Source organism: Sitophilus oryzae, unplaced genomic scaffold, assembly GCF_002938485.1.
Source record: "Sitophilus oryzae breed Bouriz unplaced genomic scaffold, Soryzae_2.0 scaffold_140_pilon_pilon, whole genome shotgun sequence".
NCBI classification, from domain to species: domain Eukaryota; kingdom Metazoa; phylum Arthropoda; class Insecta; order Coleoptera; family Curculionidae; genus Sitophilus; species Sitophilus oryzae.
This window is the reverse complement of record NW_022146071.1, coordinates 299,833-304,898: the sequence shown is the minus strand read 5'-3', so window position 1 is coordinate 304,898 and position 5,066 is coordinate 299,833.

Genomic DNA, 5,066 nt, shown 5'->3' with positions numbered 1-5,066 from the left:
AACTTTGACTCAATTTAATCATTTTCGTATCTATTACTGTTTCCGAGATATACCAACGCTCGTACCTCGAATTTGTAGCACTCTGTAGAGAACCGCACATTTGTCAGGCTGTCGCACCGACATCAAATGTGTTCTGTCTGTAATTTCTTCTTCAGAGTGAGAGAACCTGCAGATATGGTTTTGTCTGTCAATCACATTACCTTTAGATGGCTATTCTGCTTGCAATGCCCTGTTCACTCACTATAACTTTGATTGTAAGTAAATTTTGGCGATTTTTTTTTCTGGCACTCATCGATTTGTAACCAATTTCGTGACTGCTTTTGCAACGTCGCAGAAGTTCTGGGTCTATAAATAGCCTTGATCAGCCTTGTTTGACTATTTTTATAAAGAAATCACAAACGACCAAGCTTATTTACTAGAGCAAAGCATTCACCAGTGAAGAAGATGCACGCAATCAAACGTGCGAGGTTTATCCACTGAGAATAACCGCAATAGAGCGTTTTATAAATGGTTGCAATATCGTAGGCTTCTTTAAATTTGCTTATCTTCCAATGAAGTCCATTGTGGCCAACCCGAACTTCCGACTACTTTATATTATGCTCCTTGGACCACACATGGTTTGCAATACATGACTTCATTGTTTCGCCTCTTTGTAAATGTTTTTTTGGGTTCGTTAGGACGTACAATTTTTTTGTTTCTCCAAAATACGACTCAGCGCATTCATAAGGTACCTGGTAGATGCACTCTTTCTCTTGTTTTGACGTTTCTGGCCTTGTTTTTGTTAAGACCTTTCATAGAGTTGTTCCAGATTTGAAGAAACTTTTAATGATATATTGTTTGGCTTATCCTCTGATCTTTTCTGATATTCTTTTTACATATAGAATAGTCAAGAGATGGTTTTGGCCAGTGCCTGCTCAGAGAAACCATTCTGAAGCAAATCCATTTTAATGTGATACAGCACTAGGTAAGTGATGCTTGGTTACTGCATATGGTGTTGCTCAAAGACATGAGGTTTTAACTATTTCTTTTTTAGTTGCCTGAGAATGCTTTTATGGAAAACTTACGCTATGGTTAGATGAAATCATTACTAAAAAATATACAAAAAAAGAAATAATGAGACCTGTCGTAACAATAATTAATAATTTCACATATGGAACAAAAGTATAGAGAGAATCACAATGTAATATTAATCTCTATCGAAACAGATATATAATTAAAGCATTGTACAATTAGAAGAAGTATAGGAAATAATTATGTGTGCTGGTCTAATTAACATAAATTCAATATTTTCTTTAGAATTTATTTTCAATAAATTTTGACAAACAATCCATTTTATTTAAACATGTGATATTAGATGGTTAATTAATATTAATTAATATGCATGTTTAATATTAATTATGTAAACAATGTCTTATTTCAACAGTTTAGATATTTCCCGGGCTAAATCGTTGTTTGTTAAGGTTTTAATTTTGATTTATAGTTTCAATGAACTACCTATAAAATAAAGCACCACTTTTTTCCCTCCCTTTTGACATATTATATTGTTCATGTATTTCAATCAATATACACTCACCGGCACGAAAAACGGGCACCTTAAAATTTTCATGTATTTTAAAGTTTTATATGTTGTGTTCTAGCAAACCAATTTTCATGATTTTTTAATCAATTTGTAGCTAAATTATTTGACTTTTTAGCACCTCTTTTTAAATTAAAAATGAAAGTTGGCATCTGTAAATTCTACGAAGGGAAACAAAATGTTGATATTTTGGCGAAAGTTTGAAACACCCTGTGGAGTACGTTAACAAAGCAAGGGATTTAAAAATCATTTTATCATCTAGGTGTATCTTTTTTCGATAGTTTGTTTTTTGATTCATCTCAATAGCTTTATTTGTTTTGGAGATATTCATTTTTGAAGAAGACAGTAACATTTATTCGTATTGTTTACATTAAAACCATGCCTTTGCTTTTAGTCCTAGTCAACAGACCTATAAAATAATGTTTATAATTTATGTAATGTCACTGTCTATGAAAAGTCATATTATTGTCTGCTGGGCAGTTACTCTAGCAGATATGATTTTAAGTCCAAAAGTTAATCTCTACCATAGTTAATTAAAGCAATAATAGCCGATACTTCAGAACCTAAGATCATCTCTACTCGAGTAAACGTTAATAAACAATAATAATATATGACTTTTCAAATGACAGTGACAGTGCCAAAAACAATAAACACTATATATTATAAATGTGTTGATGAGAGCCCAAAATCAATTGTAAAATTACTGTAAATCGTTACTGTCTTATTCAAAAACGAATATCTTCAATAAAAATAAGGCTATTGATGAGATAAATCAAAAAACAAACTATGGAGAAAAGACGTACTTGACGATAAAATTATTTTTAAATGCCTTGCTTTGTTAATATATTCCACAGAGTGTTTCAAACCCGTATAATTAACAAATGGAAACTTTTATTTTTAATTTAGAAAGAGATACTAAAAAGTCAAATAATTTAGCTACAAATTGCTTAAAAAATCGTCAAAATCGGTTTGGTTTGGTTTGGTTTGGGTACCTAGGTCGACTTAGCCTTAAATGAGTACTTGGGATTCACAATCCTGAGGAAATAATAGGCGGTTGAAGTGTAATGCTAGCCACATTACCTTCCTTGTATACCGAACGGCTCTAGTATGGCAAGCTGTACTTTGCTACTCCCAAGGCGTTAAACGCTATATACGGGAGCTATTATTATTATTATTAATACATCAAAATTTTAAGGTGCCCGTTTTTTGTGCCTGTGAGTGTAGTATAAAGGTACGCGCACACTGACCAAAGCCGCACGCGCCGCATCGACCGAAGAAAAATATTGTTTGTGTTACTTTCAATGAAGGTACGCACACTAGTCAGAGCCGCATGGCGAAGCAGCGCGTGCGGCTCTGGTCAGTGTGCGCGTACCTTAAACACAATAGACAATAAACGTCAAAATGCTACTATTTTTAATACAGCAAAGAAAAAACAATAACATAAAAACCTATTCTTTCAAACTAAAATTAGCATGGTATTAAAATTATATGTGTACAACGTCAATGTAGTTATTAATATAGTAGTAATGCATTATTAACAACTATTTTATTATTCATGATTATGTCCCTAACCCTTTCGTACTATTAATTATTCATTAGCTGTATATTCCATGCAAAGGGAGAATTTCAAGTACAAATGTCTGCTAATTTATATCGATATGACTAATGCATGTAACGTAAGAATCTCTATCGTTTTTAGAATGCTAATAATGTAATGTTTCCCATAAATGTTTAAACAGTAAAAGTACATAGACGAGACAGAAAAATTCTATAAATGAACAGTATGGCGAATTGTCCAGAAAAAGCTCTTAAAATGATATTTATAATTCGACTTTATATCCATTCACCATTTTTTATAAATATAAAAAACATTGTTACTTAGTTGTTATTTTTTTTTAATTTAACAACAGATGCAATTTTTCTTAAATTAGTTAAAATCCAGGTTGTCCAAAATTGTTCAAATTTGGCATGTATATTTACCACACGTAAATCTTAAAATAAGGTGTGTTTACCATGTGCGCATATTTGAAGTGAAACTTCTTCTTACTTCCGTTTGTCTGTCTGTCCGTCTGAAGACTTCATTCGGGTACCTCTATCCACGTGCCGAGTTTGGTTCCAATCGACCCATAATTAAGAAAAATCCTGATGATTTTGTCCATTTAAGGTTTGTTCTCACAGCTGTAAGAAACATATTTCCAACAGATAATCATGCGCAATAGGGTAAAACGCGTTCGCACAGAAATTTTTAATTGGTTTCCAACCAACAGTACGCTGTTCGCACAGAAAATTCTGATTGTTAGCTGACAGTCAGACCTGTTCGCGGATCTTTTGCAAGTAAAGTGTCCGGCGCATGCGTATTGCAATCCGACGTCATTACTTGGTAAACTTAACCTACAAAACGTGTGTTGTTTTTGTTTAGTTTTTTTTTCTTCAAAAAAAATGAAGAATAGAAATGAGCGATTTTGAATCTTCCGAAGAATCTGAGGCGTCCGAATTTTCGGAGACAGACACAGACCTAGAAGAGCTGATGGAGGAACGGGTCAGGCCCAAGAATCAAAATTACAAAACATTAAAAAGAACAAAACCAAAAACATTAAAAGATGTCTTTGGTTAATTCCCTGTTCGTTTTCTTCTTTATTCGGTATTACGTAGGAGTTAAAATTAGTGGTATTATTAGATCAAAAAAGAAGAGTAGGGGATTCGCTGTTCGCACAGACAGTTTGAAATCGACAAGAAACTGCATTATTTGAGACCTGCGCATTAACACCGGTTTGGAAGAAGTCACAAACATGTTGGGAACACGCTGTGAGAACAAACCATATGAGGCATCAGTTCGAAACGTCGAGAGCGTCCTCATGTAGCTCGTCCCCAATTATGCCGAAATCGACCCATATTTTTCTTCAATATCAAAACGTTAGTCCCACCCTGATGAAGATGTAAATGAAACGTCGTATCCAACTTTGCAGGGTAGGGCAGTGTGCACCATCGTTCACAAGCCTACCCACCAAATTTGGTCGCGATCGGACATCAGCTTTCTTACGTCAAAACTGTCACAGTAACACGTGTCGTACATGGTCAAGTTTTTGATTTGACTCATTGATGATGGGGTTTCGTAGTGCACGAAACGTCGTCAAAATAAATTTGATTAAAAATCCTCTTTTATTTTTTGTTTAGAGGGTATCGGATTTATCTTTATCATTTTTACATTGTTAAAATTACTCTATGCCCTGTGTGCCATGAATGCTGACAAATATTAGATTTGCAAAAATCTATCTTTTTTAAATAATTTCTATGTTCTTTAATTCGAATATTTACAGATCTAGTGTTTCACCCATATAAGATCACATTCACATGGTTTTGATATACATATTTTTTGTTTGCTGTTTCCACATTTTTTGATAACTGCTGATCAAAAACATTTGCTAAATAAATAACAATTATTTTTATTAAACAATGACATAAAACATAATAAACGAATCGAAATAATTAA